Source organism: Ailuropoda melanoleuca, chromosome 13 (genome assembly GCF_002007445.2).
Source record: "Ailuropoda melanoleuca isolate Jingjing chromosome 13, ASM200744v2, whole genome shotgun sequence".
Classification (NCBI taxonomy): domain Eukaryota; kingdom Metazoa; phylum Chordata; class Mammalia; order Carnivora; family Ursidae; genus Ailuropoda; species Ailuropoda melanoleuca.
The window spans coordinates 45,691,378-45,702,723 of record NC_048230.1 but is presented as its reverse complement, the minus strand read 5'-3'; the positions used below and the strand labels follow the sequence as shown (position 1 = coordinate 45,702,723).

Sequence of the window (11,346 nt, the reverse complement as noted above, 5' to 3'; positions counted from 1 at the left end):
CTGTGCAAAGGGTAAGGGGCTGGGAATAGCCAGGAGCCTGACACCCACCCAAAGAACTCAGTCATCAGAATGAGGCTGGGAATGTCATCACCACCTTGCCGCTGGGGGCTGCAGGGGGTGGGAGCAGAGCTAGGACAACATGGGGGGGGGATGCCCCTGATTTGCAAGGGTGAGAGCCGGATGCTCCAACGTCTGTGAGGCTGTTTCTTCCTGGGGGGTGTCTCCAGGTATCGGGCCGCGGGTGTCTCCGGGTATCGGGCCGCGGGTGTCTCCAGGTAGAGGGCCGCGGGTGTCTCCGGGTGGCGGGCTGCAGGACACCAGCGCTCTTCAGGCTAGGACTATGTGTGTTCTTCCCTCNGGCGGGCCACGGGTGTCTCCGGGTGGCAGGCCGCGGGTGTCTCCGGGTATCAGGCTGCGGGTGGTCTCCGGGTGGCGGGCTGCAGGACACCAGCGCTCTTCAGGCTAGGACTATGTGTGTTCTTCCCTCTCCCTCCCCAGTAAGCCTGGTGTAGTCACTTGCTTAGGGCAGCTCTAACAATCTACTACAAACTCGAGGGCTTCAAACAGCAGGAATGTATTCTCACAGATCTGGAGGCCAAAAGTCCAAAATCCACTGTCAGTAGGGTCGTGCTCCCTCCAGAGTCTCTAGGGGGAATCCAGCCTGGACTTCTGCTCTCGTGGCTGCCGGCGGCCCTGGGCCTGTGGCCATGTCCCTCCACCTCTGTCCTCAGGTGGCATTTCCTCTATGTCTCTGCCCTGCGTGTCCCTTATGAGGGTACTTGTGACACCATGAAGGTCCCCACAGGGAACCCAAGAAATCTCGTATCGGGGTCCCTAATTCAGTCACAGCTACAAAGGTCACACTCACGGGTTCCAGGCATCAGGAACAGATCCTTTGGGGGCTACCGGTCGACGGCTCCACTTGGAGAGGCTGGGTGAGGTTCTGGGCGCTCTCCTGGACCCCTCCCACCCAGCAGAGCTTGGCCCTCCCTGCACCAGGAACCACAGGAAAAGCGCCTGCGCCTGGGGCCTGCGCAAGGTCGGCTCACAGCGGCTGGGGGAACCTCTTCACTAACAGGACATGTGAGTTTCCACGCGCCCGATGCACGGCCATTGCTGTGCACACAAATGTCTTCAGATGAAACTGGGAGAAACTTCTAACCATCAACAAACACTCCCAGAGAGACAGAGGCCGATCCCCAGAACCACACGGAGGGGCAGCTTGGCCCCTTCCTCCTGACTCAACCTCCTGACCTCCTGACCTCCTGACTGGATCAAAGGCAGCCCAGTTTGGGGTGGTGTTGACTCTGTTCTTCCTTCAGAGGTAAGGGCATTGGCTGGTTTCCACTTGACCGCAGAAGAGCGAAGAGAAGGAGCCCCTTTCTTCTTGTGCCCAGAGCCCGTCCTGAAAGGAAAGTACCCCCACTCCTCCAACGGCATGTGATGTGTTTCCCGTGTGGGTGGGCTTGTGTCCCGAACCTCAAGGGAGCCCAAGACGCGTGCGCCTGGGAGCCTTCTCAGGGTGCCTACGGTGGCCAAAGGCTCTCCCAGGGGACCTTCACCCCCGGATGTCCCTGGGTCACGTTCCTGCTCCCTGGTCCCTGGGAGTAGATGCAGTCATGCCCCCTCCAAACCACAGGATCCTTGGAATTCCGGATCTAGCCAGATGCCACCACCCCCAAATCAGTGAGGCCCTTCCGACCCCATAGCACACAGCATGTCCCCCTTGCCGCTCCCCTCAAACCCCACTTCCCGCCTGGCCCTCTTGCTCTCCGAGGCAGACACTCCGGGGCCTGCTTTCCCAACAGCACCCCATGTCCTTTTGCGGGTGGCCTCTCCTCACAGCGGTCACACGGGTGGGGTCCTCCATGGAGTCACAGGGCTGTGCACGCACAACCTCGGGGTGCCAGCACACAGGGGGAGACCTTGACAGGAGCCCTGGGGTGCAGTTTGGACCCTCCCATCTGGGCTGGGTCAGACACGGGGCGGCACGTGGCCGAGTGTGGCCGGTCAGACGTTCACCCGGGGCTGCAGGTCCTGAGCTGACCACAGGGGCCCTGCAGCCAGCAGCTGTGGGTCTGGGCACTGAGCATGTTCCCAGGCTTCCTTGTCCTTCCTGGAAACCTCCCCCCACCCAGAGCTTCAGGCGGTCCAGTGGGTTTCTGCTGCTGACAAGCACAGAGCCCTCCCCTCAGCGGGTCCCTACCCAAGGCTCAGAGGCAAGAGCTGGGGCCGCACGGACAGGAGCACATCTCTCCTGGAGCGGCTCTGAGCTCCCGGGCCTGACTCAGGGCCCCTGACTAACAAGATCACAGAGGTTTGCATACACAAACGGGGGGTCTCTCCTCGAAGGTGGCTGTTAATTCAGGAAACCCCCTTGCACACGCCCACCCCTCTCCACCACACCTCCACTGACTTCCTCCTCCCCCTCCCCATGCACTGACCCCCAGTCTCATGCTAGGGATCCCACCTCCTTCCTCTCCAGCCCCGACAGTCCAGGCCAACTTCAGGGCACCAGGCGTGGTGGGGACTGTGGCCCCAGTCTGGCTGAGCCTTCTGCTGCCCCAGCCTGCCTTCTCTGCACCTCGGGCCGGCCCAGCCTGTGTCCCGCACAGTTCCACTGGCAGACAGCAGAAAGCCAAGACCGGGAGCTGGTGGACCTCTGTTTTTGGTGCTTTGCAGTCCCCAGGGTCCCGGTGCAGCCTCCCCTGGCTGGCCAGAGCCTCCCTGCCTGCCAGCTCCCAGCCTCTGGGAAGAGGGGATCATAAACTGGAGCACACTTGGAGAGGGCTTTTGCGGAGACGCAGGGTGGCCGCAGGAGGGGCTGGGGCTTGGGGTGCTCCTCCCTTGGCCTGGGTCAGGAGTGGGTTCTGGGCTGCACCAACCCCAGTCGGAGCTCAGATCCCGGGGCTGCCTAGTTTGCCTTGTCTATCCCCCAGCATGGCCCCAGCACTGCTCGTCCCACCGCAGCCATCCCCGGGCCTGCATGCCACCGTCACATGGTCACAGACCACTGTGGCTGTGCGGCTGGGCTCACGCGTGACTCGGGGACCCAGCCCGCCACCGTCTGCTCCGTCTACCGTGCTCTCCGGGGACCCCGGGGAGGTGACGCTTCCTGTTTCACGTGAGGAAGAGGAGCCTGGGTGAGCCGAGCCGCCGCCCGAGGTCGCACACGCAGGGTGAGCCAGGGAGCAAGGGGCCAGGTCTGCCCCTTTCGAACAGAGGGCTCCTGTTAGTAGCCTCCAGGTCTCCCGGCGCAGGACCCACTCTCAGCTCCTCGGGCTACTCACCAGGTGAGCAGGCAGGGGAGGCCACACCCGTCAGCGCCTCGGCTGCCAGACAGAGCAGCAGCAAACCGGTTCAGGGCGTGTCTCTTGGGTGGGCAGGTGGTGGAGGCTACAGATGAGGCATCGGGCCCAGGAGTCCCTGACTCCCGGTGAAGTGCTCCTAGGAGGAGACGGCTCACTGCCCCGACCCAAACACAGAGCTCGTGCGGTCCGGGCCTGCAGCCCGCGGACCCTCTCCAGGAGAGCCCAGGGCATGCACACGCGTGTCTCCTTTGGGACCTCAGCATCCCTCTCAGCACCTGGGGGGTCGAAGAGGAAAAGCAGGGGAGAGGTGGGGAGCTGGGGTTTCTTTCTTAAGCATTTGGCTCCTTGAACAAGCAGGAAAATCACAAGAAGGAAAGCAGGTCTGCAGGCCTGTTTGTCTGTCCTCCCCTGAGGTCAGCAGCCTTCCTCCTCCCCTTGGTTTCCTGCGCGTGCTCTCCCTTCTCCCATCCCTGTCCATCTCCGTCTGTCTGTCTGTCTCTCGCAGGGGAGGCTCTGGCATGGGGCACCTCAGCATCACACGAAGCCAGTGTCTGGGGGGCATCAGGGAGGACCCAGAAATGGCCCCCGGCTCCCTTCTCTTTGGCAGCACTGGAAACACTGGCAGCTAACATACTCTTCCTGCCTTCGTTTTATTTTGCTGGAGGAAGACACAGCAGCCCCCCTGGAGAACCGTCTGCTTCTGTCTCCCCCCGTCCCAAGGGTGATAAGTGACAGGAGGCCCTGCACTGAGGAGAGTCTGTCCCTTCTGCCCCAGAACCCGCGAGGAAGGGCCTAACGATGCCCCCATTTTACAGATGGGGAAACGGAGGCTCAGGGGTGTCAAGTGACTTTCCCACAGCCCAGGAATGGCAGGGGCAGGATTCGACTCCAGGCCCGTGTAAGTCCGGCAGGAGCCTGGGGGTCAGGGCTCTGCAGGCGCCTCCTCACCCCTGCCTCTAGGAGCTGGAAGGAGCAGCACGGGGCGCCTGGGAGGAGGCTGTGCCCCCCCGCACCCTGCAGGCTCCCTCTGTGATGGCTGGCACAGGCCTGGGAGCTAAGGACACAGGCTCTCAGGCCTCCCTACTGGCCAGGAGCACGCTCGGTGCCCCCGTCTTGATTGGGCTGCATTTATGCTCCTGATCGGCGCCTCACTGGTCCTGTTGGCCTGGGGGTCAGTGCGGGTCATTAGTGGCTCTGCGCCTCTCCTGGGGTGTTGCCCAGCCTGGGCTTCCTCCCCCTCCCAGGTCCCTGGTGCTGTTCCTGTTCTGCACACCAGCCCCTCGGGACTCCCCGGGTGCCCCAATCTGGACCACACCCCTCTTCTTCCCCACCCCGGCCTGGCAGTCCACCTATCCCCCTGCACCTGTCTCTCTCTCCTCCAGCAGCAGCCTAGCCTTGAGAAAACAGAAGAGACAGGACGAGCCCCGCCCAGCTGTCCCCAGCATTTGCACCATGCCAGCTGTCACCTCCTGGCTCCATGCCGCACCTGGACACACGGAGGGGTCGTCTCTACCTCGGCCCCGGGGAAGCTTGCCTGGTCCCCAGAGGGCACTGAGGCGGGCTGCACAGCAGTGCAGGTGCCTGGACTGGTCACTCCAATGTCTTACCTCTGGCTCCCCAGCTCCTCAGACTTCCGGTCCCAGGGAACCCACCGCCCCCTGGGGCTCCAGGGCCAGAGCTTGGGGCTCAGATGTCACAGGTTGGCACAGACCATCCTTCGGGCCTCTGATTAGCTTAGAAGTGGACACATGACCTGAGCTAGTCCAATCAGAAGGAACACCAGGCTTCTCGCTGGGTTGCTGCTACAAAGCTGGGTGTGAACAGGGGGTTTGCAGCCTTAGAAGGTGCATCTTGGGACCTTGGGATAAAGAAGGAACCGCAGGGCAAAGACACAGGAAGAAACCTAGTTCTCGACAGAATTGTTGAGCTGTTGGATTGAGCCTTGCCTGAAAGCCAGTTTACCACTGGGCTTTTCCTCGCATGAATCAATAACTTCGCTTTGTTGTAAAGCCGTTTGGAGTTGGATTTTCTGTGTCTAGCAACTAGCATCTAGAAAGATTCCTGACTAAGATAGGCGTGGGAGGGGCGACGGTAGAGCGTGGGGGTCCTCACTGTCTGGCTCCAGGATCTGAGCCACCAGGCATGCAATCCGAGGAGCTGGCCCAGTCTCAGCACATTCTTAGCTGTGATTCCTTAGCCAGTGTGGACAGTGACGCTGGACAGCTGTAGGCTCCTTGGTGTTGGGAGCGGGATGGGAGCTCAGGGCTTTTGGGAACAGGTGCACCTCTGTGGTGACGTGCGCCCCTCAGATGAGCACAGGCATGTGTTCTGACGTCCCTTCTGTTTCCTTCTGCCCCCACCTCCAGCTCACCCTGTGCGCCCTTCAGGACAATGCCCGGGAGTCGGATGGGGCGGGGCCCACCAGGCCCTTCTCCCCTTGGGACTGAGTCCTGCCACCAGCAGCCCAGAGGCAGGAGCATGGCAGCCCCAAATCAAGCTCACGGTGTTCTCTCCAGATGCAGGACGAAGCCATTTCAGGAAGGCCCTGGTGGTGGAGAACAGAGAACAAACACAGGGGTCCTCGGGAGGGAATGCGCACTGTCCAGCACACCTGTGCGTGGCCTTGCCACCGGTAAGGACGTGAAGACCAACACGGCAGGGACAACTCATGTGCGCTTCTAGCAGGACAAAGGTGAGCAGCCTGATGAACGCAGCGGGGGGACGGCATGAGGAATAGGCACGCTCGCGGCACGGCGCTTCGTGCAAAGATCCTGGGAGCAACTGGGAAGAATCCACTAGAATTTACCCAGTGCTTGCACTTCCACAGATCGATGCCATAAAAATATGTACATGGCTGCAGAGAGGTCATTGTACACAGCTGTCCAGTAACCATGAGGATGAAGCAAAATAATAACAAAGCAATAGTGGTGATAACAGAACCCCCAGGTTGCAATACCGGCCAGTTAGGGAAACCCCACCGCGGATCTGGGGTTAGGAAGAACGAGGTCCCTCAGAAAAGGCAGATGAGGGAAGAGTGCCCGGAGAGAGGTGGTGCATGTATGTTGATTTGGGAAACCCAGTCTGGGTAGGTCCACCCCAAACGCCGCCCCATGGCCGCCTCTGGAGGGGCCTGCGTCGGGACCCAAGAGGTCCTGCATGGCACCCTGGGGCGGGGGGGGTGCATCCTTCCAGCTCCGCGAGCCCCTGCCTGGCCATGTGGGTGAATGGGCCCCCTAGCCTCAGCCCGTTACCGCCCACTGTGGCTTGCACCTGTTGTGATCTTGGTGGCAAAGTTGGACCAGCAGTTGGGCCTTAAGACCTTACCCCCAGCCGCCTCTGTGGGAGGGGCACTGGATGGCAGGGAGAGGAGGAGGGCGAGGGCTGGCTTGCCCAGACCACAAGACAGGCCGGGAGGGGCAAGGAAGGAGGGCACAGAGGAATGAGCAGGATTCCCACAAGCAGAGAGCAAGGAGGAAGGCCTGAGTTCCAGGACACGGGGGCAGGGCAGTCACCAGACCAGAGCCCAAGTTTCCGGGAGGCCGGGAATGCCAAGTCCAGACGGTTGGACTTTATTCTGGAGACTGATGATGCCCGGGCCATGCCTCGGCAGGAAACTATGAGTGAATTCCTGACGGCAGTGGACAAGCCCAGGGGCCAGAGGGCATGGTGTTTCTATGCCAGATAAACCTGGGCCTTGTCGCATGCCAGTAAGCACAAGCTGTGTGACCTCGTGTGAGCGTCTCTGAGCCTCTGCCTTCCCCCCGAATGGCTCCCACTCCTGGGGCCGGAAGGTAGCATTGCAGGGAAGCGTCCTGGCCTCTACAGGGCACGGGGCTGTGCCGCCAGTTCTTGAGCCCGGGAGGGGCCCACGGTGGTTTGGGGCTCTTCCTGTCTGTGGTCAGGGTGACCAGGTGTGACCGCCCAGGTTGAAGACAGTGACTGAGAGCGCGGGAGAGGTAAGAGAGAGAAAGGAGAAACTGCGTGCCTCCCCTTTGCCTCCACTGCAGGTGCTGGCATCGGCCACAGCGAATGCCAGCCCCGAATACGCGCCCCACGGTGTGGCCCCCGCACGACCCAGCAGCGCCTCCCGGGAGCAGCGCACAGGCCGCTCTCACACCCAGCCCCAGTCCACAGTAGGCTTAGTGTGTATGAGCCTACAGTGATCCTGGCCCCAGGCCCTCCTGCTGGGAACCCCTACACCTTTCTCAGCCTCGGCAATGTTTCCTCAAACAGTTCTCAGGAGCTAAGGATGTGCAGTTTGTCTTGGAACCTGGGGCCCCGGTGTCCTCAAGGTGGGCTCGACGGCTCGCTGGAGGCCAATGAGGGCCTGCGGGCCCAGAGGTTCCCTGACGGGTGTGGGAAACAGCGCGGGCCCTGAGCTGAGCCCAACGCTGGCGGTTTGCAGGATGAGTCCAGAGTGCAGAGTGGCACTGAGGGCTCTGCTGACATCTCAGGCCAGCCCCTGCCTCTGCGGGTGGCCCCGGAGCTCCCGGCAACTGATGGGCTAGAATGCCATTTCAAGATGCCCATTGACCCGCCCTGCCCCAAGGCCCCTGGCCCTCCGGCCAGCTGCTGAACCTTTGAGGACAGGGAGTGGGCTTCCCAGGAGGCCCGCGCACGCACGTGGGGGGCAGGGGCGCTGTCCGCGGGCTGGCGCGGGAGCGCGCGGCGGGAGCGCGCGCCGCCCCACACCGCCTCCTGGCGGCCGCGTAGGAGAACCGCCGGGTCCGCGCTTGGTTTCCGGCACACGGACGCGTGGGTGTGGACCCGGGACGCGCGGCCGAGAAGCGCTCCGAGGGAAGGTGAGGCAGCCTTTATTTCTCGCCGTGACCTGGAGCCCCGGCCGAGCTGCTACTGGGGTGCGCCTGCGTGTGGAGCCTGCACCCTTGCTCATTGGGCGACGTTCCAGTGCCGCTGACCCCGAGGCCTCCGGACAGCATCCGCCAGCTGCCGCCACGGGCCGGGGTCAGGGACTGTGTCACAGCCTCTGCAGCCATGCAAAGCGGACACAGCAGGGCCTGCCTCTCCAGGAATCCCTGGTTATGGCCCCGACCTGGGACACTCCCCCAAACCGCACCTGCTGTCGCTTTGCTGATGGGTGACTCAGTACCATGAACCCGAGCCTAGCGCCTTCAGGCACGGACCCACAGACGCAATACCTGCACACACATATGCACCACTCACACGCACACAAGGACGTGCGTACAAGCACACATATGCACCACTCACGCACACAAGGACGTGCGTACAAGCACACATACGCACAAGCACACGTTTGTGTGCACGTCCACATCACATCCTTGAATGCACACACACGTGCACACACATACACACACCCCTACACGCATAAGAACACAAAGCAATACACACATCACATGAACATGCATGCACGATACACCAACGTGCAAACCCACTCACAGATGTGCGCACTTACACACGTGCACACACATGGCCCTCACTAGCCCTGTGGAGCGCCAGCTGTTTCCTCGGACTCTGCCACCCCTGCCAGCTGCAGGCTGGACCCCCTGGCCCCAGCTGGTGCCGGGGTGTCCCGATCCGAAGACATGCCTGGTTACCCACTGTGGATGCCCAGCTGCACACACCTGCCTTCTTCTGCTTTGAGGAGGGTGTTACAGAAGCTGGGTGCAAACCATGGCTCCATTAAACTGCCTTTTGGCCCTTGGGCAAATTGCTTTTTTGTTCTGCACCTCAGTTTCTTCATCTGAACAAGGGGTTCATATCAGAGCGTACTTGGGTGGCTGTGCAGCTTAACAAGTTCTATCCCCCTTATCAAGCCCACGGCCTGACTTCTGGGAAGTGTCCAGGAAGTGTGGGCTCTTGGCCTGAAAGGGAATTGCAGACTTTTTTTCACCAGCGGAGAAACAGGAAAAGTGATTTGACGCAACTCCTGCAGCGACTTCACAGGTGACCCGCACTCCTGCCTGGCTTGCAGTGGCTCCTTTTCTGCCCACTTTGTGTGGCCAGGCTGGCGCCAAGAGCCCTGCAGCTTTGTGTGGCCATTCCCCGTGCAGCTTTCATTTTGCTGCCCCAGGAATTCCCTTCAGTTCTATTTCCGTCCAGAACTTCCCTGCCCCGGGGAGGAAACCACAAATGAGATCATGTTACTGTAACTGAAAATTAATGGACTGCTAGTGGTTCTAAAAGAAAAACAAATTATCTAAATAGTTTAGATGGAGTAATAGAATATTTTCAATTTGTAGCTACGTTCTGCACCATTCGCCACTCCACTGCCCAGGCTCTGCTATTACCTACGAGCGTTATCTCCTGCTGTTGGGACACTGCAAGAGCCTTCAGATCGCGGAACGAGGCAAAAGCAGTGCAGATGCCATGAGGCGGTAGATTAGCCCTGTTCTCGGAAGGCCACCCCTCTGGCCTTGGCTGGGGATGAACCTTGCCTTGCTCTGGGGTTGAACATAGTCCCAGGTCTCCCAGAGCTTAGGGCAGAGCGGGTGATTGACGCTCTTTGCTTTGCGGTCAAGAAACAACCTTCAGCCTTCACTAGTTGCTTGGTCTGGTGGGTGCCAAATGCTGGCTCTAGTTCTGCCCTTTCCAGGAGGGTCTTCCCTTCTCCTCTCCTCCTTTTCAACATACTCTCACCCCTCACAGCCCACCTCCTCCAAGAAGCCCACTATACATCCAGCACACAGCCTACAGTTCCGACCCCAGGCTGCTTGCCACTGTGTAGACAATAGCGATGTGCGTTATTTCTGTGAATTCCAGAGGCTCCTTCCTGAGGGTTCCCTCCGGCTGCAGAAGGGTGCTCATGTTCAGCCAGGCACAAGGCAGGCTGGGAGTGCTGGCAAGTTAAGGTAAGCACCCAGGGCAGCTTTCAGCCAACCATGGAGGGAAACGCCGTGAGACCCCACCATGTGCCCACCGGAATGGCTGCCAAGAAAGGACTGACTATCCCAAGTGTCGACAAAGACGTGGAACAATTGGAACTCTGGAACTGTGGGTGGAACTAGAAAACGGCACAACCATTCCGGAAGACTGTTTGGCAGTTTTGTAGCACGTTCAAAGTACACCTACCCATCCCCCAGCAGTTTTACTTCCAGGTGATTAAACGAGAGACATAAAAGATATGCCCACAAAAAGACTGATACATGAATTTCAAGGCAGCTTTATTCGTAATACCAAAAACTTAAAAATGACCCAGGGTCTAACAAGATGGTCACTGCGTCGAGTGGACTACCCTTCGGCAGTTACAAGGAGCAACGTGCTGACGGCTACAGCAGGGCTGACTCTGAAAACATGATGCTGAGCGGAGACTGGGTAGGTCCCCGTAGGATTCCACTGGTTGGAAGGGCCTGGGGTGGATCACACAACGACGTGGGTGGATCTGCAAACCACTGTGTGATCCGAGAGACGCCGTTCGAGAAAGCATGTACGGCGGTTACGTAGCCAACTCCTAGCAGACACGACGAGGGTGTGGAGTGGCAGCCTCGCTGGGACGGCGCCCCACTAACCCACCGCGCCGGTGCCGGTGCCGGGGGTGTGCGCTCGTCACGTCACTCAACTGCACACTTTGTTACCGTAAATCCTACCCCAGTAAAAACGTTTATACGTAATCATTCCGGAAGTTACACGGGCGAACACAATGTCCGAAGGCACAAAGCAAACCGCACGTCGCTCGCGACCCCTCCCCCGAGGCACCCCCTTTAACAGCGGTCTTTGCTGTAGGCGTCCTCAGGGACTCGGGCTGCCCCGAGGGTCGGGGTCCTGCGGCCGCAGCGAGGTCGGGCCCTGGTCACCCCGGGCGGGGGGTGTTTGTCCCTCCCTTCGCTGGGTCCCCTCCACCGCACGCCAGGACTCCGCTTGCTCCCCCGGCCCTGGGAGCCCAGCCCCCGCCGCGCCTTCCTAATCTGCCCGCGGTGACCAAATCGCCCCGGAGTCGTCCCCACGGAAGCAGGGTGCGTCTTCCGTGCCCGCGGCTGCGGACGGGCCCCCGGCCAGCCCCGAAAACACAGCCAGCCCCGCCCCGCGGACCGCGCCAGCCCCGCGCCCGCCGCGTCCC

General features: G+C 60.7%; 1 long non-coding RNA gene across 1 annotated transcript; it reads left to right on the top strand.

Annotated features, from left to right (window-relative positions):
- The first annotated feature begins 3,148 nt into the window (after window positions 1-3,148).
- LOC117795701 lies at window positions 3,149-7,984 on the top strand. The gene is made up of 3 exons (XR_004619830.1): window positions 3,149-3,293; window positions 5,678-6,003; window positions 7,319-7,984. It is a non-coding gene; the product is annotated as an uncharacterized LOC117795701 (long non-coding RNA).
- The last annotated feature ends 3,362 nt before the right edge of the window (window positions 7,985-11,346 follow it).